A 27,538-nucleotide genomic window follows, 5' to 3' on the forward strand; every position below is an offset into this window, starting at 1 on the left:
AAAAGTAACTTTGCGAAGCAATATGAAATGGAACGAGGACGTCAGGTTGGTAGTAGCGAAGGCGAATGGTCGACTTCATTTCATTAAGAGGAGGAGTGATCATCTATGAAGCGGACGGCGTATAGAACACTAGTGCAGCGCATTCTTGGGTACTGCTCCAGTGTTTGAGATCCCTACCAGATCGGATTGAATGAGAACTTCGAAGCAATTCAGAGGCGGACAGCTAGATTTGTTAGCGGTAGGTTCGATCAGCACGTGAGTGTTACGAAGATGCTTCGTGAATTCAGATGGCAATCCCTGGAGGAAGACTGCGCTCCTTTCGCGAGACGCTATTGAGAAAATTTAGAGAACCGGTATTTGAAGCTGACTGCAGAACGATTGTACTGCCGTCGACGTATATTTCGCCTACGGACCACGGTGACAAGATACGAGAAACTAGGGCTCGTACGGAGGCGTACAGGCGGTCGATTTTCCATCGCTCTATTTGCAAGTGGAGGAGGAAAGGAAATGAGTAGCAGTGGTACAGAGTACCCTTCGCCATGCACCATACGGTGGCTCACGGAGTATGTATGCAAATGTAGATAAGTTTTTATGAAGGAAGATTAAGGTTTAACGTCCCGTCGACAACGAAGTTATTAGAGACGGAGCAAAAGTTCGGAACGCTTCAAGGATGGGGAAGAAAATTGGCCGTGGCCCTTCGAAGGAACCACCTCGGCATTTGGCCGGAGTGATTTAGGGAAATCACGGAAAACGTAAATTTCGACGGTCTGATTCGAGCTCCAACCGGTGTCCTCCCGAATGCGAGTCCTGTGCGCTAAACGCCCCAGACGCGGCCGTTACGTCGGACTCGGGGAGCCGTGCGCCACCGGCGGCGGCGATTTGCATGCAGAGAAAGCCGTGGGACGGCGGAACAAAGCCCTCCCGGACGCCACTTTCGCCCGGCCTTGCGGGAAGCGGCAGCTGAGCAGTCTCCAACCGCGGCGGATCCTTCGTCGTTCATCTCCCCCAGGAAAGAAACCACTAACTGCGACCACCGAATCCCTACCCTGTCGCAATAGCTGCAGCATCCTACTTGTCGCCGGAATCAGTATTTCGCCCGGAGCCGGGGTTCGCACTCAGCCCGCAACGGGCAACTCATATGAGCCAAAGATTTTCAGCTGGTCGCCCCACATCACTTACTTTGTACGTTTGAAACGCGGATCTTTAATTTGAGAGTGGCTGATCGTTTGCTAAAAAATTCCAGAAAGTTATTCAGTGGTACAGTCTCAGATGGAGATATCTCACGACGAATAATGAAATAGAAAACGTTCCAAATCGCAAATCACAGATTTGTCAGGAGAAAGAAACAAACAATGTGCCTCTATTGTTACATCACTGATACAACATTACTATCCTGCTTACTGCATAACCCCAGAAAATGAGGCAAATGAGAAAATAAATAGTTCATTGAGAACGTTCTAGGTGGCATACCAGGAAACCGACTGGGTGCAAGCGCCACTGACGATTTTGTTACAAGTGCCATTAACCCTGAGGCATTATGTTTTATCTATGATAATAGAAGAACAGACAAGCGGCATTGATACATCAAAAATCTGCTTGAGTTGCCAATAACTGACAACTGAAGCGGTTTTTTATTTTTTTTATTGTGTGCCTCAGTTACGGATGTTCATCTTATCAGATACTTTGGGGATATACAGCAGGATAAGGGACAGTCAAATTCCAGCTGCCTGTTAGACACTGTTAGTGCCAGCTGCTCCCACGGCATAGATGATAGCGCACGAGACTGCTCAGCCTCTGGTTCGGATTCGACCTTTACCACTGCCCCATGCCCAATCTTTGTATCGCCCTCTTGTACGGTTTTAGGAAATCAAACGAAGCACACGTTTGACGATACTGTCTCCGTCAGCGCACTGTCAGCAGACGTTATGAGAGTTTTTCTGAGCCCAAGCTATAAATTTTTTTGTCGTATCCGAGGACTAGTTTGATGTAGCTCTCCAGCCAGTCTACTCAGTGCACATTTGTTCGTCTCTGCATGACGACTGCAAGCTACAACCATTTGAGCCTAACTGAAGTCATGTTTTGGTCTCCCTCTACAATTTTTATCTCCGCACTTTCCCATATTACCACTGACGACTTCTTGTATTCTATCAAGCGGTCTCCTCTTTTAGTCAAGTTGTGCGTTAATTTTTTCATCCCCCATTCGGTACAGGACTAGCAACTCTCTAATCGTTATCGCCGTTGATCATTCTTCTGTAACATCACGTTTCATAAATTTTCACTCTCTTCTTGTCTGCGCTCTTTGTGGTCACTTTCATGTGAAGCTACATTCCAGACATGCTTTCTCAAAGCGACTTCCTGACAGAGAAATTTATGTTACATCTTAAAATATTTCTCTTTCATTTTGTTATAATCAAGATAACAAGGAATGCAGTAACTGTACTTTCTGCTATGGGTTACGCAGGCTACACTCGGAGCGTCGGGAGACAGAGAATATCGAGCTCGCAGCTCGGATTCTACTCCTTGGCAAAGCGTCATGTTTCAGCAACCTAAGGAGCTACGCAGTATGCATCGCGCGCAGAATGTTGTTTCTCCTCCTCTCGCACAAAAGCCGGAGAGCGCCAACGCACGCACTGCTTCACAGCGCAGTGATACGCAAGGCGCTTACTGTAGCTGGACTTCGAAGGCACACTACAGAGACGATCCCCATCCTCAGTAACTCTCAACGGATACTAATGACGCAACACCTCTAACATTTTGTCCATCTGTAGCTTCCTTGACATCATCGGAGCTACTGTCCTCTCACGACGACTTCCAATTAAGTAGTCTCTGTAGGTGTTTTCTTGCTTCCTTCCCGCAACATAGAAAACAATTTTAAAGCAACGTTATCACTACACGTATGTCGATGGTAGGCAATGAAAACCTCAAAACACCATCTATCTATGAAATAACTCCATAGTCAAAGAGACATTTGGAAGTACATGGTGGATGTCTCTACTCTGTCAATAACTAGGCTTCTACTAAACAGTTACACATGTAGCAACTTTCTGTATCACTTAATATTATTTTTAAGAAACTGTTTTAGCTTCACCTGCAAAATTTAACAAAATGGATTCACGAGGTTATCTTCGATATGTCATTCTGTTGGTCAGCAGGCGTTGCAGCTTCCCAGAATGCTAATCTCTTAAGACACGGGTTCTGCGTTTGTTATATTATTAAGTTATGGCTTTGATTTTACGGCTGTACGCATGATCAGGATGAAAATGCAAGCTTCATTCAAATATCTGCACAGTGTTAGAGGACCATTTGATTAGAACTGTTTACGGAATTCATATTTTAAGAATTTGAAAACCAGTAGATCAACATAAAACTCCCGTAAGTTGCGATACACTCGCTAATGAGATCGTCAAACTTCAGGTTGGGGGGGGGGGGGGGGGTTTGACACCAGACTCACTCTTGCTTTATCTACAGTTGTCTCATTCTTTCCTGAGCCTGTTCAGTCAGGTGTGCGGAGAACGGAGGTTGATGACAGAGGAACCTGCATATTAACTTTCGCATCCACTGTGCGCTGTAGCCACTACGTAATGGAAACTTCGGCTTTGTGGATCGTTCAGAGCATCTACGGACGTAAATTGTAACCAAATTTAAATGTTGTGTCTACTGAAATTAAAAGCGCCTTATTGTTGATAATTCGAACACATCTGTTACGCTACGGTACTACAGAGTTGTTTAATCGCGAAGATTCGCATCTATAAGGGAAACAGATATTACTGGTCCGAAGTCTTTCGACTTGTACAGGTGGAAAACTAGGAAGCCGTGGGGTTAAGTAAAAGTGCGCACACTGTACGTTGACGAAACTGCAACAACGTTGAACGTGTTAATTTCTCCACTGTTACGAAGCCCATCGCTGACTTGTTTATGCTGCACTGTTATATGGAAAAAGGCTGCAGGAGATACCGAAAACAATCGCACCTAGACCTGTGGCAGCTCAGAAGAAAAGCTCTAGAGATGTACACAAAACCGCGTTATGTTATTGGCTGTGGTAGGTGCGCGACGCTGCAGCACCAAGATACTTGCAAAATGACAGCAACTACGAAGAACCTGAGCAAGAAATTTAGAAATGTTGAATACACACACACACTAGAGAACATGCAGAATATTATCGTGGAGCAGTTATTGAAACAGTCACAGGTGATTCGCAAGTGAGTTTCCGCTTCGCTGCCTGTGGGGCAGCTGTGCATACACTGGGGCGCCGTAGACCACAATAATCTTCGGTTTAGCGGCTGTCAGAGCGTGTACACGAGGCCTCTACAGCTTCTATCATCCACCAGGCACCACCGCCGATCGCTATTTTTCAGTAGTTCATGCGCCCATTAGCAGTATCATCAGCTGAACACTGGCTACTTCCCAGAAATATTACGGATACTTACTTCTAGACACCTTAAATCTTAGCCGAGCGGTCTTAGGCGCTGCTTCACAGACTGTGCGGTTGATCCCGGCGGAGGTTCGAGTCCTCCCTCGGGCATGTATGTGTGTGTGTGTGTGTGTGTGTGTGTGTGAGAGTCCTTAGGATAATTTACGTAAATTAGTGTGTAAGCTTAAGGAATGATGACCTTAGCAGTTAAGTCCCATAAGATTTCACACACACACACACACACACACACACACACACACACACACACACCTTAAATCAAACTAGGACTCAAACATGGTTAGGGTTCATATATACTGTCGGTATCGTGCTGACTATTTACATCAGAGGTTGAACACGTGTTCAGCTGGACGAGCATGGAGGAGAAAATCGGTTGCGAGCTAGACGTAATATCTCAGCATTCGAGAGTGTTTTAGGGGACCCACGGAGAAGCTAAGTCAGGATAGTTGGACGGGGATATATACCGCACTTCTCCTCAACTACGAAAAAGATAAATTATGGTTTAAGACCCCTCAACAGAGAGGTCATTAGAGACTAAGAATAACCTCGGACAAGGGATTGACGAGAGAACGAACTCGGATGTGTCCTCTCCAAAGCAACCATTCCAGCATTTGCCTAAAGCTACAGGAAAATTACGGAAAATCTAATTTGCCAATTTCGATCGATCTTCACTGTCCTCGACATGTTCAGGACGCATAACTTTACTAACGAAGGAAATATTTTTCATCGGCTGCTTCAGACATATTCGCATCAACTATTTTCTCCTATTCCACGCAACCTGCATTAGAGATAAATCCCTGCAGTCGTGCTATCCTCTGTGTACTCGGTGGCTCAGATGGATAGAGCGTCTGCCGTGAAGCAGGAGATCCCCCGGGTTCGAGTCCCGGTCGGGGCACACATTTTCATCTGTCCCCGTTGACGTATGTCAACGCCTGTAAGCAGCTAAGGGTGTTCATTTCATTGTAATTTCATTCTTACGAGCTGCATGGTCACCGATGGTACCTATTCTTTCGGACATGTCCGAAAGAACAGATACCATCTTAGTACATATATATTATATAACGATCCACGATTTGTCCGAGGCGGCGTGAAGTTGGGCTTCGTTAAGACTTGAGCTCGATTAGGCTCATTCCATTCGTGCACTGCCTCGTTTCATTACTTCATTCCTAACGTGGGTCCTCGGCCGGCTTCTTCATCTCGTTACTGTCAAAACTAATGTGAATTATGCAAACCAGGGTGGCCAATACGATACGCTTACGAATGGATGTCGACTCGCCGGACTGAATCAATCTACGGGATGTTAGGGGCATAAGTGCAAGTGTTTCTGTGGATGACTTAGGACAATGTACCGAAAAACGTTACATTAGTATTTATTTCCTTTGCAGACTAATAATTATAGCTATTACGAGTAGTATATTTTTAAGTTAGTTAGTACCTCCAAATACGCCTGGCACAAGCAAGCCATTGATGTTTATTTTCCCCTTGGTAGCAGGTCAGGTACTGAAGTGTGGACGCGTGGACGCAAAACGGATAGTTTAAAGTTACGGGCACAGTCCACTCAGTGATGCAGTTACGGCTGTTCAGAAAAGATCAGGTAGTAAATTATGTGATGTCTTTTTGGGAAGACTGTTAGACGCAGAGAAAAGACAACTAACATACTGAAGTTTGGTACATAGTACGTTACCAATTATCACAGTTATCTTTACCTATACCGGTAACGCTCTCTATAAGAGGCGGCCATCCCGATACAAGTTTTCTCTGACTCCGATATGTCACGTCAGATGGTCTTGCGAAAACTATCACGACCGTTTCCCTTCCCTGTCCTTGCCCAAGTGTGCTATTGCTTCGTCCCTTTCGTTTGCCTTATACTACGCTCTAAAGCAGTGCTGAGTAGGTTTACCTTGGGCAACAATGACAGTGTGCTCACACAATGGAGTGACGTGGCGTAAAATTAGTATTAACTTTATGCGGCTATCGAAAATACAATTCGCGTAGTATCTGGAATGTGGCACCCGGAGCGTAGGTTTCCGGCTTATAACAACACGAATATCCACACTGCATGCGTTAATCTGCGATATCTGCAGTTTCAAAATATACAGCATACTGTAATTCTTTAACGTATAGCTCACTAAAAGTGCTGCAAGTGATCAGAAAGTGCCAGAATGGTTACGTTAAATATAGTGTAGTCACCTGATGAAAAGCTCTGGCACAGAACGAGTTACGGCAAAAAGTGAAAACTTTTACATAGAATTTTTGTCAGTGGTTGCTGAGTTTTGAAGCCATGCCATAGATGTCCCACACGGGCCCAAACAGCAATTTCTGCTACACAGATGTGAAGCTAACATAAACAACTGGAGCAACCTTTGACTAAGCTGCTTACATTCTGCAGAAGACGCGCAAATGGCAGGAGAAGCGACCTAGGTCACTGTATCCCCACTGGGCACACAAATCGGTTACGGCGAAGTGCTCCGGTCGGCTGTTTTGCTTTGATGTCTAACTGGGAGCGCAGGATCGCGACCACATTCTCTCTTCCACTGCTTCTGAGATTAATTCCAGCATACTTCCGAATAATAAGCGACGAGGCAGCAATAACGTTCTAGACCAACTGGTTAATAAATTTCTAAACTCTTCCTGCTTTTATTTTTTTAATGTTCAACATCTGTTTAAGCCAGTATAATATCAGTACTTTGACCAGATGTGACGGCATTCGCAGATCAAGTATGCTGCTGCTTTGAAATTTACGAAGTATGAGAAATTATTGGGCATGTCTGACACATGATCGGAGGTTAGTAGCCTGAACATGCACTCACAGGTCGAGTACATCTTCGTTCAGCGTAATATTATGAGTGTGCATCATACAAGTCAACGAAATAGTTCGCGCTGCTTCGAGAACCAAATCGTCAGTTTCAGACGCCACAAAAACTCTAATATATAACAATGAACATTTATTCGTTCGTCTTCTATGCTTGCCTATACCATTAATCCGAATACGATTCAACTTCGGTGAGCCGTTGTATGCCGTGCCCGCATAGGTTTCTGTGGGCGTGAAAGGGGGGTTGACAGAAGCATAACTCAGGAACGTCTAATGTAATTTCAATTAAATTTTGTATATACATGACTTATTATTTGTATAAAAGTATTATAGGGGGAATATATCGTAACTACACTAAGTGGCGTGAGAAGACGTGACAAAAATATTCGATAGTGACAGATATTGGTATCAAAGCCATAGTTTTCGGTGTTGCTAGACATATTGGCGACAATCACGATGTCGTTTCACTCCTAGCGATATATGCAGAGATATATATACGAGCATAACTCTGTGGCGCCAAAGGAATTTCTACCAAAACTGGTCCACTTACCACTTGCTGCCCGAAAAAGCTTCCTGTAACAGCAAGACTCCCCCAGCACCACTTTGACTAAGGACTTATGGCGGAAAGGCGTGAAACAAAAGGATGTCAGGAACGCTTGGAGCAATGTCAACCACTTTTGATATAAACGTGATTCATAAATTGTATAAAAACGCTGCGGGAGCAAGACCGCTGAAAGTGATAGGACGAAGGGTTTAAACGAAGAGTGGTGGCATGCCTAAACGTCCGAAAAAGACCAGTTGGTAGTCCTTTTCCTCGAAAAAAATACCGGTAGAACCATAATTTTTGCTGAAAAGCCAGACGAAACTGCAGGACGAAATTCGCTAGGCACACCTGCCTGTGACACATGTTAAAATATGCGGTATATGCGTACGCGGGCGAATCTGGCGCCAAAAAATTTGTTTTTGCACAAGATGCAAAAAGTAAAAACATTGTATACCTCGAAGCACTTTCTCAAATTTAATTTACTGCACAAAAATTGACTTTCATTTATTTTGTTCTTGCAAATGTGTCCGCTTTGTAAGTTTATGGTCCAAAAATGGCTCTGAGCACTATGGGACTCAACTGCTGTGGTCATCAGTCCCCTAGAACTTAGAACTACTTAAACCTAACTAACCTAAGGACATCACACACATCCATGCCCGAGGCAGGATTCGAACCTGCGACCGTAGCAGCAGCGCGGCTCCGGACTGGAGCGCCTAGAACCGCACGGCCACCACGGCCGGCTTGTAAGTTTATGCCCACTTTTAAAGAAAAAGAAGCATTGCAAAACTTGCCGGTTTAATAATAATAATTATTATTATTATTATATACAGAATATACAGGCTGCGGATATGTAAAAGAGGTGAGTACCTGAAGGAAAATTACACTGAACGACAATAAATTTTATGCGATAGTTTAATAACGTACGCGTTCTTTGTTTTCTCAGAAGAGTAACTGTGCAAGATTTCAGCAATGTATCTACTAGCAAAAGAGTTCGTATTGTCTCACGTCGTTTACAGCTTGCGACAAATTTTCTATAGCTCTAGCACATTTTAACATAACCAGTACTGCTGGTGGCGTGCACACATCATACGGAACTGACTACGACGGGGCGCAACAAGTACTAGTGGCGGTGCACGCATCACAACTGACTACGACTGAACGCTGAAGTCATACGTATGGCAGTGTAACTGGAAATGGAAATTCACTAAGCAAACAGTACCGAATGATGCAGCGTTCAATTTACAAATTCGCTCATCACATGAATGATACGTGGGAATTTATGTCACGGTTAGGGAGATTGATTTGATGACGTTCTCTTCATACTTGTTCTGTATTCTACGATACACGAACTTTGGCGTTTATTCAGTCTGCGGAAGTGTCTGCTATAGTCATAGAAAATTCGATCACAAATCGCAGAGTGTGGGAAACGTGGCCGTCGGGCGTGATGGAGGGTAGTCGCTGATGGAAACACTAACTATGATGACGGAATCGACAAGACGCCACGAGTCATTACACTCTCATTGCGGAGATAGCCGTGGAACAGATGTGGGTGTACGTGGGCAGCACGCCCGACGGAAGGCGACAGTTAGCCACCTGCCTGGCTTCCTGTGTCTGCTCGCCCCACATGGCGAGCGCCAGACTACCCTGTAACATACGGGCCATCTGGCTACTGCTGGCAGTCACTGTCTCCCCACGCAATCGTGTGACTAGTAAATAATAGTTTTGCTTTTTTTCCCCAAGAGTAGAAGGGTTGCACCTATTATGAACGTCCAGCAGCGCTGAAAAGCGTCCTCATGGAAGAGAATCATAGATTATAGGAAAATCGGAGAAGAGGAGAAACAGTGTTTTATAAGTGGTGCTACTGAAGGATCCTGGAAATTAAGTATCCTGAAAAGAAATGGAGGTTCTCCGCAGAATCGGGGAGAAATGAAGTATTTGCGAAACACCGACAACAAGAAACGATCGAGTGAAACGAAATGTATTAAAGACAACGGGCTTAGATAGTCCACCGGGTGGCCGTAGAGGGCCAAAATTGTGGAAGGAGGAGTGTGAAGAGCTACTCTGAGACGAAGAGAGCTGCACGTGAGGAAAAATCTTGGCGGGTCGGATCAAACCAGTTAGACGTGAAAAAAATTGGTCAAGTTCGGGTAGGACTCGCGCAATGACGGATCCGCACGTACATAGTTATGTATATACACCGCTCGTCCACCCTGGAAATCGAGAATCTCAACGGTTTATGCCTGTTAGCGATATCGATACCGGCAGGACATTGGTCCCGGCAATTCCAAGACGGTATTAAAATCGCTACAGAAATTCCTCAGACTAGGCAGAACATAAAAAAAAGAAGCGAGCAGGAAATATCAGTTTACATATGTAGAGACAGAAGATTTAATAAAAAAATATTTAGTTACTAAAATATGACTACAACTTACATTTTATGTTTGCATAGAGTGATGTTCATCTATTATGCTTTTGACAGATGAATGCAATACATGTCCAAATGGCAAAATACACTCATGCTCATAAATTGAGGATAATTGCAGAACGTGGTGCCACACAACGTCGCACTACACAAAACTGGCGCTAATACCATAGGCACAGATCTGTAAGATCTGTAAGTCCACGGTATTAGTGATAAGTTGAGAAAACCGTCCCGAAACACCACTGTGGGATATGATCACCAAGCACACGTACACAGGCCGCACAACGGGTTGCCATACCCTGGATCAGGTAGTCGAGCAGTTGCTGGAGTATAGCCTCCCATTCTTGCACCAGTCACTGCCTGAGCTCCTGAAGTGTCGTAGGGGTTTGAAGACGTGCTGCGATACGTCGACCGAGAGCATCTCAGACGTGCTCGATGGGGTTTAGGTCTGGAGAACAGGCAGGCCACTCCATTAATCTGATATCTTCTGTTTCAAGGTACTCCTCCACGATGGCAGCTCGGTGGGGCCGTGCACTATCATCCATCAGGAGGAAGGTGGGACCCACTGCACCCCTGAAAAGGCGGACATACTGGTGCAAAATGACGTCCCGATACACTTGACCTGTTACAGTTCCTCTGTCAAAGACATGCAGGGGTGTACGTGCACCAATCATCATCCCACCCCATACCATCAAACCACGACCTCCATACAGGTTCCTTTCAAGCACATTAAGGGGTTCGTATCTGGTCCCTTGTTCACGCCAGATGAAAACCCGGCGAGAATCACTGTTCAGACTATACTTGGACTCGTCCGTGAACATAACCTGGGACCACTGTTCCAATGACCATGTACTGTGTTCTTGACACCAGGCTTTACGGGCTCTCCTGCGACCAGGGGTCAGTGGAATGCACCTTGCAGGTCTCCGGGCGAATAAACCCTGTCTGTTCAGTCGTCTGTACACTGTGTGTCTGGAGACAACTGTTCCAGTGGCTGAGGGATGATCCCGAGCAAGGATACCTGCAGTACTCCGTGGCCATCTGCGGGCACTGATGGTGAGATTTCGGTCTTCTTGTGGTGTTGTACACTGTGGACGTCCCGTACTGTAGCGCCTAGACACGTTTCCTGTCTGCTGGAATCGTTTCCATAATCTCGAGGTCACACTTTGTGGTACACGGAGGGCCCGTGCTACGATCTGCTGTGTTTGAACAGTCTCCAGTCGCCCTAATATTCTACCCCTCATAACGTCATCAATATGTGTTCTTTGAGCCATTTTCAATGCACAGTCACCATTAGCACGTGTGAAAACGTCTGCACACTTACTCGGTGCGCCGTCCTCTGACATGCACCAACACACCTCTGCTGCCAGCGCCTCCGTGCGACGACCGCAGGTCAGATGCACCGCATGGTCATAACCCGAGGTGATTTAAACCCGCAAACCGCCCACTAAAGCGTTGTTTCACCATGTATCAGCATTATCCTTAATTTATGAGCATGAGTGTATATTTTTATGTGACATAATTACAATTTAACATGTTTCAGATTTTTTGCTTTACTTGTACAATGAAATCTTGAGCTTGCCGAATTTCATGATTCTCGGTCATCGCCAAGTATCCTACAAGTTTTGATGAGTAAGTTTGCGAGTATCAAAATATGTGACGTAAGTGATTTTGATTGCAGTGACTTAGAAGCTTGTAATTTTTAAGCAGTCAAGGGACGATAGACCTCAGTACGTTATATAAATCTGAACTTTGTACTTCTGTCCGTTCCTAACAAAAAGGATTCTTAGCAGTCAGACAGATAACAAAGCGATCCCATAAGGGCTCCATTTTTATTGACTGCGGCACGGAACCCTAAAAACATATGTGGTCCTTTGTCTGGTATCTAAAACAGTAGGAATACTACGCAAGTGCGGAAAATGCGATACTGTGGCATCTGTTTTAACAAAACTGACGAAATTCTATACGTGATGTAAGGCAACACGCCTATGGACACTAAATTACACTGCGTTGTGGTATAAATTACCATTAAACATTTTCTTATCTTTAACATCATTGTACTACAGCAATTATTATTTCAGACGGGCAAATATATCAATCTGACTGATGGCCGCACTTTCTGACAGCTGTTCTTACTGTCAGTGAATATTCGCGTGTTTATGTCTATCATCGTTGCTTTGAGAAGAACCACAGGCGCCAAACTTTTTAACTGCTCCGCGGTATTGAAGTATGATGCACCTTGTTAATCAATGCACATCACGACTACATATCCGGTGCGTCACTTCTCTTCTTAACACAATTGGCCTACTTGTTTTCCACAAGTATGTAACAGGCTCATGTATCACGAGTTCTGAAATACCTCTGTTTTAATTTCGCTATTATAAAACCGATGATTACCGTAAAGCAGAAACCGGTAATTTGCTTCAGTAAATCAAAACTTGAACTGTGCTAACAATTCTACAGTCAGTTTAGATAACAAGCTTACCATTTTCCTGCAAAGGTCCACGTGATCGCATTTCATTGGCAGGATAGCGGGAAAACGGTAGCAGTTTACAAATGAGACAGCTTAAAATACAAGTTGCACGATTCAGCTTAGAATACTGCTCAAGCGTGTTGGATCTATACCACATAGGAGCAACAGTGGATATACAATGTATGCATAGAATGGCGGCACGAATTGTTCCAGGTTCACACACGGGGAGCGTCACAGTTATGTTGAAAAATCTGTTTGGCTGACGATTCGTGATAGCCTCCAGCTATCGCACAAAAACCTACTTACAGTGCTTCGAAAAGCAGCATGAAGTGAAGAATCGAGAAATATATCAGTACTTCAGCGCCCTACGAGTCACTCCCGTAAGGACCACGAAAACAAGTTTACACTCGTTGTATCTCGCACAGAAACATTTAAGCAGTCACTGTTCATGTGATTCATACCGGTACCCGATTGGAACAGAAGGAAACCACAACATGCGTCAAAATGCCAAGTAGTTTCTGGCATGCAGTTCGTAGAGGTTTTCACAAGAAGTATGCATATTTAGATTTAATAATATGATGATTAAGGTTTTCACCAAAAGGTATCAGTGAAGTGGTGTCCAGGAGGAGCTCGGCGTTGAACACATCTTCGGACGGGTACGAGTAGCAAACAACGTCGACTCGCTCGTAGACTTGCTGTGTGGAGGCGAACGGTTCACAACTGTCTACTGCACTACGCCTGCGACAGCTCATTATTCAGCTAAAGCGTCATTTACCTGCGGAACACGCAAGAATCCTGGAAAATATTTTTATAATAAGCAAAGGCCATAATTTCTGTGCGTTTACACAGAAAACGTGTCCGTGTGCTCCGAATCCTTTGTCTTTAATTCTTACTTTTAGTTCGTCGAGCCTAGTAATTTTGTGGAAAAGCGCGCATCCAGAAACCGAGAGCTCACGGGATCGAATCCCGGTCTAGCAGCGGAACTTTTTCAGTTACCCGTCATCTCTTAATTATGTGAAAACATGGCAGAAACGACACTTGGTTCGGATTCCACGTGAAACTTCCCTTTCCCCTGTATGATTACAGGGTTAGGAACACTTAAGTCGAAACAGAATCTGCACCTCATCTACCAGCACTTTCGTGTGAAGCCCAGCTCGCTCTGTTCGTCCACAACACCCGGAAAGCAGTAGACGCCGTGTTCCACAACTTTCTGAAGGCGTTAGATACAGTTCCACACTACCGCCTAATAAAGAAAATACGTTCGTACGGAGTATCAGACCATCTGCGCGATTGGACTGAAGAACGGAACAGAGCATGTCATTGTGAACGAAGAGAAATCTTCTGACGCACAAGTAACATGGGGCGTACCCCAAGGAAGTATTCTAGCTTCACTACTTCTCTATCTATACGAGTATATGCGTGACAGTAGACAATTTCGGAAGTTTCATGAGGATTTTAGCGGATGACGCTGTTTTATACAGAGGAGTCGAAACGCTAGAAAATTGTAGCGAAACACAAGGAAGACCTGCAGAGGATCGATATCTGGTGCAAACAGTGGCAACTGGCCTTCAGCATAAACAAATGTGACGAACTGCGAACACATAAGCAGAAAGAACTATTATTGTGCGATGACACAATAGCAGAACAATTACTGGAAGCAACCACTTCCATAAAGTATTTGGGAGTATGCGTACAGAGCGATTTAAAGGGGAACATCCAAAAAATCTAATGTCAGACAGATTCGTTGGAAGATTCCTCAGGAAATGTAGTTCATCAACGAAGAAGTAGCTTACAAAACACTCGTACGACAGATACTTTAATACTGCTCGTCAGTGAGGGATCCGCACCAGACGGGACTGACAGGGAAAATAGAGAAGATCCAAAGAACAGCAGCGCGTTTCGTTACAGGTTCATTTAGTAAGCCCGAAAGCGCCATTGGCACGCCAGGCAACTCCAGTGGCAGAGGCTGCAGGAGAGGCGTTCTGCATCACGTTATGGTCTACTATTCAAGTTCCGAGAGCGTGCGTACCTAGGAGAGCCAACCAACATATTCCTTCCTGCTAGATATATCTCGCGAAAAGACCATCGAGATAAAATTCAAGAGATTCGAGCCCACGCGAAGCCCAGTTAGTAATCGTTCTTTCCGCAGAGGATTCGCGACCGTAACAGGAAATTAGGGCAACTGACAATAGGTGCACGAAATACCGTCCGACACACACCACAAAGTAGCTTATCGAGTATACACGTAGGTGACGAAGTGACGTCCAATTCGAACACCAGGTCGTTAAAAGACCCACAAGAAATTATTAAAATTATTATTACTTTTGGATCGATTTATACAGAATATAAATATAACGGAGGGCACGTGGGCAGGTTTCAGAGTTAGGAAAGGTAAGTTAGCGCATCCTACGCACGAACCGACTCAGTCCGTATTGCAACCCCCGATTTCGCCGGAGCGTCCCTGACACGCTAACCGCTGGCGCCCGTGTAAACAGTGTGGGAGCTGAGAGGAAACCGTGCAACAGGACCGGTCAGAGAGGCGGACAAGTGAAACCCGCGCTGCCACCCGTCGGGCTGCCATAAGCCGCGCCAGCGACACAGGATGACGCGTGACGCAATGCGCGCGGAGGCGCGCCGCTCCTGCGCCGTCACCGCGCGGCGGTCTTCCAGCGCTGTCGAAACGACCACCACACAACTGTCCCCACCACCAGCTCCCACAGACTTAACTTCTCCATTGGCGAATGTATTGCATCGGTTCTGTTGCTTTTCTTGCTGGTTAATTACAAAGCAATCAGGAATTACAGAAAAAATCGCTTTTCGTCTTTTTACATTATTAAACTGAAATTTGACTTCTGATGACAAAGGTAAAATAATGCTGTTCAGTTAAACTTCCTGACAGATTAAAACTGTGTGCCGGACCGAGACTCGAACTCGGGACCTTTGCCTTTCGCGGGCAAGTGCTCTACCGAGGAGACGAGGTACTGGCAGAATTGAAACTGCGAGGACAGGTCGTGTGTCGTGCTTGGGTAGCGCAGTTGGTAGAGCACTTGCCCGTGTAAGGCAAAGGTCCCGAGTTCGAGTCTCGGTCCGTCACACAGTTTTAATCTGCCAGGAAGTTTCACATCAGCGCACACTCCGCTGCAGAGTGAAAATCTCATTCTGGAAAGCTCTTCAGTGTCAATAGCAGCTTAGATTTTTGTTTATTAAGAATTTTTTTAAAATGTATTGTGGAGAAACTTTTCTACCTTGGAGAGCAAACTTTAATAGCGTCCCACAAGGTTCAATTCTAGGTCTACTTATTTCTCATACGTATCTTCTTTAACAGTTTTTTTCTTCCCTTAAGAAAAGGATGTCTAGTCCTTTTTGCAGATGACAAGTCTTACAAACCACACGGATAGAAATATGGCAATGTAAGCAATCATAAATAATGTCTTCGAAAGATGTATCGACTGCTTTTCTGCAAGTGGTATTGCCCTTAATTTTGGAAAAACGAAATATGTATTTCCTGTTCAAGAGAGAGTACAACGCTAACGATACACACTATCTGATCAAAAGTAGCCGGACACCCGTATGTAATGCGGAATGGACCACTAGAGTCACAAGCGGCGGACCTGCCTCCATAGGAGGAGGCAGGGACGATGAGTGATTTGGAGAGATGAGTCACGCTGTACCCTATAGCAATCGATGGAAGGGTCTGAGTATGGCGAATGTCTGGAGAACATTACCTGCAGTCATGTGTACTGCCAACAGTGAAGTACAGAGGATGTTATGGTCTGGGATTGTTCTTCGTGATTGGGGTGAGGTTCTCTTATTGCGCTGAGAGTAAGATAAATGCAGAAGGATGTGAACAGATTTTCCTTCTTTGTGTCCTGCTTACAGTAGAGGTACAGTTCGAAGGAGATGACAGATTGTGTCAACGTGACAATGCGTTCTGTCTACTGTTTCTGGACAGTATCATTCCTGGAACGGACTGGTCTGCCCGGAGTCCCGCCCTAAACCCAGTGGAACATGTTTTCTTATACGTGTTGATGAGGATCTAATTAAAATGGTAAACGCACATCCCGAAGTTTACGAAACAATTCAGCCACTTTTGCAACTCGTGTCATTTATAAGAGAAGGACAGAATATTAGAGTTTAACGTCCCGTCAACGACTAGATGATCGGAGTCGCAGTACGAGCTCGGGAAGCTGAAATAACTCGATCATACACCTTTCAAAAGAACCATTTTGCAATTTGTGTTCTTAGCGAAACTTAAATCTAAATGGTCGAACACTGACTTGAAGCGCCGTACCTGAAAAGACTCTAGTATTATTGTAAGCACTGTGATAGCCATCTCATGTTATGCCATGTCTCTGTGAACTGTAATTTGTGCTGTTGAAACTATCGTGTCACAATGCATACACTCTTTCAAGGAATTTCTTGAATTACTTTCTTGTGAGAAGGAATAATTGTGTCCATAACTGCAACGCGATGTTAAGTCCCATAGTGCTCAGAGCCATTTGAGCCAACTGCAACACTATTAGGAAACAACCACCCTTATTAACACCGCCTTAGTTAGGAAGGGAGGGAATGTGCCTTACCAAAAGCTTTGATAAATTACCTAATGACAAGCCCGCCCGCTTAGTCGGGTGCGACGGCGTGCCGGTCACCGGCACGAATCTGCCCGACGGATTAATGTCCGAGGTCCGGTGTGCCGGCCAGTCTGTGGATGATTTTTAAGGTAGTTTTCTACCTGCTTCGGCGAATACGGGCTGGTTCCCCTTATTCCGCCTCAGTTATACTATGCCGGCTATAGCTGTGCAAACGCTTTCTCGACGTACGCGTACACAATTACACTACCACGCAAACATTGGGGTCACACTCGTCTGGTGTGAGACGTTCCCGGAGGAGTCCACTGGGGGCCGAACCGCACAATAATCCTCGGTTCGGTGATGGGCGGCGGTGGGGTGAGTGGACTGCTGTAGCCTGTTGTGGGGTTGTGTACCACTGAGGACTACGGCGGGGACGAAGCCTGTCCGTCGTTTCTAGGTTCCCAGTTCCATACAATACAATACCTAATGACAAGAAATGAGCGAGATGTAGTAGAGCTAATTCTGAAATTAAGATGAAATATTCTCGTGAATTATTATCTCGAAGGATAATTTATACTTCGAAGTTTTTAGCTTCTGCTGTGGAAAAGAATTACGTACTGACATATTAGGAATCGTTTTTTTCACTGTTACACAATCTCGTCGACGAACGATCAGGATACTGCAATATTAAAACATTATTTACGTCAAACAGCGTACAACGATTCGTTATGTCATTACGATGTGTCGTATTACTGACCAATGGAACTGTTAACTAGAGTAGCTTCACTTTCCTGGTCGTTTGTGAACATGAAAAGACGAACCAATAAATAATAGTGATGCTCGCTGCAACTACTTCAACAGCTCAGTCTTCTCCAAGACAGCCATTCGCTAAGGTGAAAAATCAACAGAAACAGCCAATCCTCAGAAAAAACGCGACAAGCGCTACAAGACCGGCGAAGTCCATTCCAGTTACACGGTCGTTCCTCCGAGGGTACTCTAATTCACTACGCTAGAAAGAGCGAGAGCGAAGGAACGTAATTAGCTTTTCTATGCCCTAGCGTAGCAGAGTGCAGATCTTGCTGCTCCCCCTCCGCAACATACCTTGCAACATTTCCTGAGATAAGCAACAAATGCTAAACATACGTAGAAAAACTTTAAAATCACTGTCCAATATCTGTGGACTGATTTGTCCAAAAGTAAAAAATAAAACAGATGAGACAAACAGGTGTCGTCTCTCATTTGCTGTATACGTTTTCGGGCATCTTTCAAACGCGTGTAAATGTTTCTCTGAACTATTTTATTTATCGGACACTGCCTAGTGACGCATCTTTATCTCTAGCGGCATGAGAATCCACCAAGATGCAGTGTCTGCGGCGCCACACTCACGGCGCACTATGTTTCGACGTCATGTACACTCCTGGAAATGGAAAAAAGAACACATTGACACCGGTGTGTCAGACCCACCATACTTGCTCCGGACACTGCGAGAGGGCTGTACAAGCAATGATCACACGCACGGCACAGCGGACACACCAGGAACCGCGGTGTTGGCCGTCGAATGGCGCTAGCTGCGCAGCATTTGTGCACCGCCGCCGTCAGTGTCAGCCAGTTTGCCGTGGCATACGGAGCTCCATCGCAGTCTTTAACACTGGTAGCATGCCGCGACAGCGTGGACGTGAACCGTATGTGCAGTTGACGGACTTTGAGCGAGGGCGTATAGTGGGCATGCGGGAGGCCGGGTGGACGTACCGCCGAATTGCTCAACACGTGGGGCGTGAGGTCTCCACAGTACATCGATGTTGTCGCCAGTGGTCGGCGGAAGGTGCACGTGCCCGTCGACCTGGGACCGGACCGCAGCGACGCACGGATGCACGCCAAGACCGTAGGATCCTACGCAGTGCCGTAGGGGACCGCACCGCCACTTCCCAGCAAATTAGGGACACTGTTGCTCCTGGGGTATCGGCGAGGACCATTCGCAACCGTCTCCATGAAGCTGGGCTACGGTCCCGCACACCGTTAGGCCGTCTTCCGCTCACGCCCCAACATCGTGCAGCCCGCCTCCAGTGGTGTCGCGTGAATGGAGGGACGAATGGAGACGTGTCGTCTTCAGCGATGAGAGTCGCTTCTGCCTTGGTGCCAATGATGGTCGTATGCGTGTTTGGCGCCGTGCAGGTGAGCGCCACAATCAGGACTGCATACGACCGAGGCACACAGGGCCAACACCCGGCATCATGGTGTGGGGAGCGATCTCCTGCACTGGCCGTACACCACTGGTGATCGTCGAGGGGACACTGAATAGTGCACGGTACATCCAAACCGTCATCGAACCCATCGTTCTACCATTCCTAGACCGGCAAGGGAACTTGCTGTTCCAACAGGACAATGCACGTCCGCATGTATCCCGTGCCACCCAACGTGCTCTAGAAGGTGTACGTCAACTACCCTGGCCAGCAAGATCTCCGGATCTGTCCCCCATTGAGCATGTTTGGGACTGGATGAAGCGTCGTCTCACGCGGTCTGCACGTCCAGCACGAACGCTGGTCCAACTGAGGCGCCAGGTGGAAATGGCATGGCAAGCCGTTCCACAGGACTACATCCAGCATCTCTACGATCGTCTCCATGGGAGAATAGCAGCCTGCATTGCTGCGAAAGGTGGATATACACTGTACTAGTGCCGACATTGTGCATGTTCTGTTGCCTGTGTCTATGTGCCTGTGGTTCTGTCAGTGTGATCATGTGATGTATCTGACCCCAGGAATGTGTCAATAAAGTTTCCCCTTCCTGGGACAATGAATTCACGGTGTTCTTATTTCAATTTCCAGGAGTGTATTTCGTATTGTGATAGGAGGGAAGCCTTTCGTCTATCGAGGGACTTACCCAAAGACGAAACCACAGGAAGAAAAAATGTTTACTTTTGTGTTGCACACGGACTCCCGCGCAGTTTAATTGGACGAAGGATTTAATGTGTTTGAGAGAGGCTGACTTATTCTATTAGATCCGCGATCAACCAATCGTCTGAAAGCCATCCACTGTTTTATTAAAACTATTAAAGTATGACTACGGCATGAATAGATATAATGGAGAGTGTGTGTGAAATTTTTTTATGACTGCGACTGAAGTTCTGCGGCATTTGCTTTCCGCTTTAACGAGAGGACTACGATCTTCAGAAAGGGCGCTGATGTCCACGCTGCTTAGCACCCAATATTTTCCTGTTAATCCATCCATCTATCAATCCATCAAGACTGTGCGACTACTCCGCTATCACAATTGTATGTCTCGTGATGTCTCGTGCAGGGATCGTAAGAATAAGATAAGAGACCAGGGCGTGTGCGAAGGCATTTGTACTGTCGTTATTCCCTTTGCTAAATACGTGAAAGGAACAGGGCAGATAGAAGTATCCTCCGCCATGCATTGTACAGTGGCTCACGGAGTATATATGAAGATGTAAACAGGATTATTTGGTTGTTACGACGTATTTTAGTCCAAAATAAATAAATATTGAGACGCAGGCCGGGAGGGAAGAGAAATACTGGGTTCCTACAGAGGCGTCCGGCACTTCCACTTCCGTTTATCAATTTCCAACGTGAATACTAGTACCACACGTGTTATCACCACTCATTAGAAAATGATATGGTTCTCAGTTTCTCTTACAAGGTCGACGAACTATCGGAACAAGATAACGGCAGATAAGCGTGCTTAGCGAAATTTGCCTTCTATCTTGGTTGTGTGACAATTGCGTGATAAGGGTTTTAAAGTTACTCCGCCACAACGGGAAACAGTTACGTCACCGAAAAAGTAGGTTTTCGGTGAAGCTTAAGAAAACAGTGAGAAAACAAGTATTTATCAGGATTCCCTACATAAAGCGGCCACCCCAAAATTTAAAAACAGATTAAGATACACAAGCAAAATTCCTGATAAGGAGCGGGCTATACATCTACATCTTCATCTACATATATACTCCGCAAGCCACCCAACGGTGTGTGGCGGAGGGCACTTTATGTGCCACTGTCATTACGTCCCTTTCCTGTTCTAGTCGCGTATGGTTCGCGGGAAGAACGACTGTCTGAAAGCCTCCGTGCGCGCTCGAATCTCTTTAATTTTACATTCGTGATCTCCTCGGGAGGTATAAGTAGGGGGAAACAATATATTCGATACCTCATCCAGAAACGCACCCTCTCAAAACCTGGACAGCAAACTACACCGCGATGCAGAGCGCCTCTCTTGCAGAGTCTGCCACTTGAGTTTGCTAAACATCTCCGTAACGCTATCACGCTTACCAAATAACCCTGTGACGAAACGCGCCGCTCTTCTTTGGATCTTCTCTATCTACTCTGTCAACCCGACCTGGTACGGATCCCACACTGATGAGCAATACGCAAGTATAGGTCGAACGAGTGTTTTGTAAGCCACCTCCTTTGTTGATGGACTACATTTTCTAAGGACTCTCCCAATGAATCTCAACCTGGCATCCGCCTTATCAACGACTAATTTTATATGATCATTCCACTTCAAATCGTTCCGCACGCATACTCCCAGATATTTTACAGAAGTAACTGCTACCAGTGTATTTTATGGAAGTATTGCTGTTACGGAGTTTTTATGGAACAATGTACTTTAGTGGTATTTGATATCTGTTGCAAAAATAAAGTGATTTAACGCTTTCTAATTTCAGCAGTGACGCTTTTCGGAAACGAAAAATCGTCACGACAAGGTGAAGTTTACCACGTCAGCATATTTTCGTCTTTCTCCATTGCTACGTAAACATCGCAATCAGAGTCAACGTCACATCTATACATAAGCGATGAACCAAGGGAGTACAGCATTATCGTCTGGGCGAAGTACTAATGTATGTGATTTGCCGTTGTTTTCCTCTGCCCTGTTAACGCAGTGTCTAGCGTGAATCTGTGCCGTGTGGCTGACTTAAGAATGCTTATGCCGTGTAGCCCATGTGTGTGGTGTTACGGATGATTATGGAATGAAAAGTGGTGACGAGAGTGCAGAATTGATGCGATGTGGAAAAGTTTTGATGTAATTCAGTCACGGCGAAAGGTCAGTTACAATTTTAAAAAGCCACCACACCCGGCCCAACTATCAAACTAGCGCGCGTTTAGGTACGGAGGGAGATGAACATAATATTTGGCTTTAACTGTGTAGTACCAGTAGCCTAAGCCTTTACGTTTATCACTTCAGATGACTTTTATTGTGAAAAGCCTTAGAACGAGTATTAATAATTGCTGTATCAATATATTCGTCTTCCCCCTCCCCTCCACCTCCATTCGAGAAAGGTGCAGATGCGTCAACTTCACTATTACGTGTTATAGTCATACAGAAAAATATTAGTTATGCGAATAATAATTTGTTAAAAACCGCGTTTTTACGATTTGATAATTTGTGAAAATATGTTAAGCACTCCGTCTTCAGGCCACAAGTGGCCCATCGGGATCATCCGACCGCCTTATCATCTTCATATTTAGATTAAAGTTCAGTCGTGATCAAGACTGAACTTTAATCTAAATATAACAATTAATTGATCACTGTATTCCAAAAATGTTTACCAAAATTATCATCTTCAGCTGAGGATGCGGATAGGAGGGGCGTGTGGTCAGCACACCGCTCTCCCGTTCGTTATGATGGTTTTCTTTGACGCTGCCATTCGGTCGAGTAGCTCCTCAATTGACATCACGAGGCTGAGTGCACACCGAAAAATGGCAACAGTGCATGGCGGCCCAGATGGTCACCCATCCAAGTGCCGGCCATGCCCGACAGCGCTTAACTGCGGTGATCTGACGGGAACCGGTGTATCCACTGCGGCAAAGCCGTTGCTGAAAATATGTTACATATGAGATAATGTGTGCATGCATTTCTAGTGTACATCCTTGAACAAACGAACAAATCGGAAGATAACGTAACAAAAGAGAAATAGCGGAAATAACTGAAGCCACAGGAATTTCGAGAAAATTAGTGGTAGCTCATACTCCCTTTTTCACTTTCGCGTAGCAGTCTTATATTCAAACACAAATTTAAGTGTATTTGCTTTATGTACTGTCTGAAAGCGCAATATTTTTTACGAGAGAGATTACCGATGGGCAGAAGGCAGCTGGCTTGATGCTGTTGCGATTGCATGAACTGCGCCTCAGCGGCTACAGCTGTGCTCCTGAGCTCTTGCAAGCCACGTTTGCAGCGCACGTCGCCGACCTGGCGGCGCCAACAAGTCTCTACTTCCTACGCGCACGCGAAGCGCAGCAGTACACCGAAGGACACCGCGTCCTGGTCGCTGTAGCTTGCGCAAGGCATCACTGGCTGACCCGTCGGGGCCGCGAGAAGCTAGGAGTGTCTGCGAACTTGGCCGACATCTCATTAACGACTTACAAACTATTTTCACAGATGTCCCGCAGCGCTGTAAGTCGTCGGCTTCCTTTGCTACCTCCGCACACAATATTTTGTTTTAGTACAAGCTGCCCTATAGAAAACCACTTCCAACCCGTCGAAAATTCAACGAGAATAGGTTGCCAGGTCCAGAAATAGAAAAACTGAGTTCCGTGTTATATTTTGCCGGCCAATTTGCTTTACGAGCCGGACTACCCATTTTACACAGAAATAGTGTGGGTGTTTTTGAGTCGATTATTAACAAGCAGTTATACTCCTTTTTGCGAGATCAGCCTTAAATGAGCTTAAAGTAAAAAAATAATAATGAGTAAACAGCCTTAAAATTTGGCAATTACGATAGCAACTCTCAGTGCTGTGAGTTCTTCCTAAGATAAACATATTTCAAAATAAACTAAAGGCTCTTCGTTATACAAAACAAACAATAAGGTCTGTCGTTCACTGATAATACGAACGCTGTCGCGTGCTGTTTTTGTAACTATTATTTGGTTTCAGGCGAAGCCCATTTCACCAGGTACAGTTATTGCACATAATGATACGAACAGGGCAATGGTCTGATTTCATTACAAAGTAAGATAATTAAACAGATACGAAGCCAACAAAATGCGTGTGTGTGACTGCATCAACACAATACAAGCTTCCAATTATATAATACGTAATGAAACATTAGAGATATTCTGAAATTTTGAAGTACCCTTTTGTAAAGACGGATGAAATGGCAGATATAATTGGGACAGAGTGGATGGGCATCGGCTGATCGGCATTTTCTATTTTGTCTCGCTCATTCTGCGCGTAGAGACTTTGTGATGGTGTTTGATTAAAATCGTACGGCCTACGAAGAAAACGTAGGACACAGACATAAGACATTAGAGTATATCCTTATAGTGTATCTCCCTATTACTCATTCCTCGTGTTTACATCATTAGGTTGGGACGGACCATAGTTGTGCGTTTTCTGCTCATAAAAAGCCCAAAAAACCGGACAGGCCAGACTCGAATGTATCTGACCGGATACGACCGAAAAAAGCCGGACACGACACCTGGAAACCCTATCTAAGTGTTTTTTGGGAATGGTGCTAAGAGATTATGCTCGTGAGGAGGCACAGCGTTACAGAAGAATATTACCGAAATTACTGGACGCTGTCAGGACGAAGATTTGAGGGAAACTGTCGAAGGAGGGTGCTTTTGCTCCATGAGAATGCCCCACCTCAGTTCGCACAAGACACTCAGAACACTGCTTCTTTGGGGGTATCAAAGTTTGCTTCACCCTAGTATTCTCCTGTCACAGGACCCAATGACTTCTTCCTCTTTCCTCGGATTAATAAGTCTTTGCCTGGCACTTAGTTCCAGAATGACAAGGAGCTGATTTTTGAGGTGAAGCTGAAACGTCCCCTTTCAAACAATTTTACGAGACTGTGCTTAACCTGACGCACAATATTTTTTAGCGCAACGCAATCTGACTTTCCACACACAATATTTTGTTAACGCAACGCAATCTGACTTTCAAAATTCTCTACAAGAGAATGGCCCTGACTAACATTAAACTATACGTCTCACAAATCACTTACCTCACCAAAAATCTTCGCTGCTCAAGCTACTGCAATACAGCGAGCGCCACTACTGCCAGCTAAATAAAAGATTCAAACTATGGAAGGCACTAACTACTGATAGGGATAGTTAGCAAATGAAAGATATTAATAGAGAACAAACAATGTATTTACCTTGATATCATGACAAATTACAAAACTCCGCCATCTCTCTCCCCACATCCACCACTGCTGGCGGCTCACCTCCAACTGCCCAGCGCTACGCGCTGTTCACAGCCAGCTGCCTAACACTACAATGGTTGAGTATTACAACAATGCAAAGCAGCCACAGACTGCACACGGCACAGCCGGTGATTTTCATACTGAGGTGGCGTTACCAATAAAAAAACCTAAACAGCCTACTTACATAGCCCCCATGCTCCCCACAAAAAATTTTACAAATTGGGTTGGGCAGTGGGCAATACATATTTGTTAAAATTTTTCATAATCGTAATTACAATAACAAATAAATCAAATGCACACACTTATTGATACAATGTTGGTCAAAAGCTAAAATTTTCTCACAGTCCCTAAAGACAGTCCTGATCATTCATCACATTGCAGTGTTTTTCTCAAAGTCTGAGCAGTAAAAGACAATGCACACAGACGTAGTGGATTTCCATGCAGTCTTGAAGAAGTAGTGTTGTCCTTCCAACGGAAAGACAGTGCTGACTCTTGACATGCTGACAGGTAATGGGCCACAACAGAGCAAACCCACAACAGAGTCAGTCGAAGTTTTGAAGAGTATTGGTGTGTAGGTCATCACAGAGCAGACCCACTGTAGTCCTGGTAGAGATTACGGTATTGGTGGGCCACCAGAGGTGCAGACCCACTGTAGTCCTTGTAGAGATGGCTAGCAGCCATCTGTTATGACTGTGCAGGTACACAATCACCATTGAAGAGTTTTGCGGATAATATAGCAAGTCCATAACCACCACTTGTGCACTCACAAAGTTTTTGGAATTGTCCTTAGAACCAGCAATGCTGTTATCCAGTCCCTTGCTGAATTATTAACACACGTGCAAACACTAACAGTCCCTACTTGTCACATATTGTCCATATATTATGACCAACAAAAACGTGTGCAGTGAAATGTAACTTACAAGTTACTTAATTTGATGACCTGGTGTCAATTACAATTTTATAACATAAGAATACAATAACAACGGTATAAAATACATCATTAAAAACATAATAATACAGATAACATTTGTAGGAATAGGGGCTTTACAAAAGAATAGAAATAAACAAATACATCAGTGTTACAAAAATAATGACATAAGTACATACATAAAGATCAGAATAACTTTTGGAATATCAACTTCCACATGAGCATTAAAACAAAACAGAACAAATACTGTTTAAACATGTTTACAAAGTAAATAACATGGTATTAGAAAAATTCTACAACATAGGTCTTATCAGATAAACAACTAAAGACAGGAAGTACACAAATACACAAGGGAACACAAACACATAGTGGGATAACACAAGGAAAGGACAGGGTTTCTTTTACTGCAGTATCTTGCGAACAAAACTTTTTTTGTTCTTGGAGATCTCCCTTCGTTCCTCATTATTTCCAAAAGTCCTATCTGTACCTCTTTTCTGTATTCCAACCATAATTCTTTCAAAATAAATATGGCTCATTGTACAATACTCATTTTGGCCCTATCTGTTTCTTGTGGCTTCTCAATGCATTTCTTCCAATTCATCATAGTTAGTTTCTTATATAGTCTACCCCCTCTTAAGCTAACTTAAATCTACTGAGCTCAGATATATATACCAAGGGACGAGGCAATGCAGCATCACATAAAATAATAAACATCAATGACAAATATTTCAAACTGGCAAAGCAAGCTACAGTAAATCTAAATTACCAAGCAATTCAACATTACAACTAATATGAGGCAATGCGCAGCAAACAATAAAATAATCATTAGTAAAACTGGCTTAACAGCGTAATACAAAATCAAATTCAGTAACATTATGCCTGGCAAACAGCAGAAGCAAAAGCAATAAATTATATCTAAACATGACAACGCTCAGGCAGAAAAATATTACAGTAAAGACAACAATGCAGATAAGGGAAATGTATAATCACATCTTAATGTCTATGTAATTAAAGTGGTGCACCACAAAAAGTTATTCTACCAAAAAAAATTACCCAGTAGTTGAAAAGAAAATTCCGTATGCAATTCCTGTGAAGTGAAATATTTTTTTTTATGCTCCTTCGTTTTTTTTTTTATTTACTCGATCTGTAGACAGAAAATATTTACATTAACACATCTATAAAATTTTATTTTTACCAATGCTGCAGTGCA

The 27,538-nt window shown here is 44.5% G+C and overlaps 1 protein-coding gene and 1 pseudogene across 3 annotated transcripts in view; both read right to left on the reverse strand.

Annotated features, from left to right (window-relative positions):
• The window catches only part of LOC126202929 (mitogen-activated protein kinase-binding protein 1), a 939,171-nt gene that overhangs the window by 195,682 nt on the left and 715,951 nt on the right, over positions 1–27,538 (reverse strand). The gene's annotated exons all lie outside the window — the stretch shown is intronic.
• Positions 22,955–23,072, reverse strand: LOC126204545 (5S ribosomal RNA; annotated as a pseudogene).

Source organism: Schistocerca nitens, chromosome 9 (genome assembly GCF_023898315.1).
Source record: "Schistocerca nitens isolate TAMUIC-IGC-003100 chromosome 9, iqSchNite1.1, whole genome shotgun sequence".
In the NCBI taxonomy this organism is placed as follows: Eukaryota; Metazoa; Arthropoda; class Insecta; order Orthoptera; family Acrididae; genus Schistocerca; species Schistocerca nitens.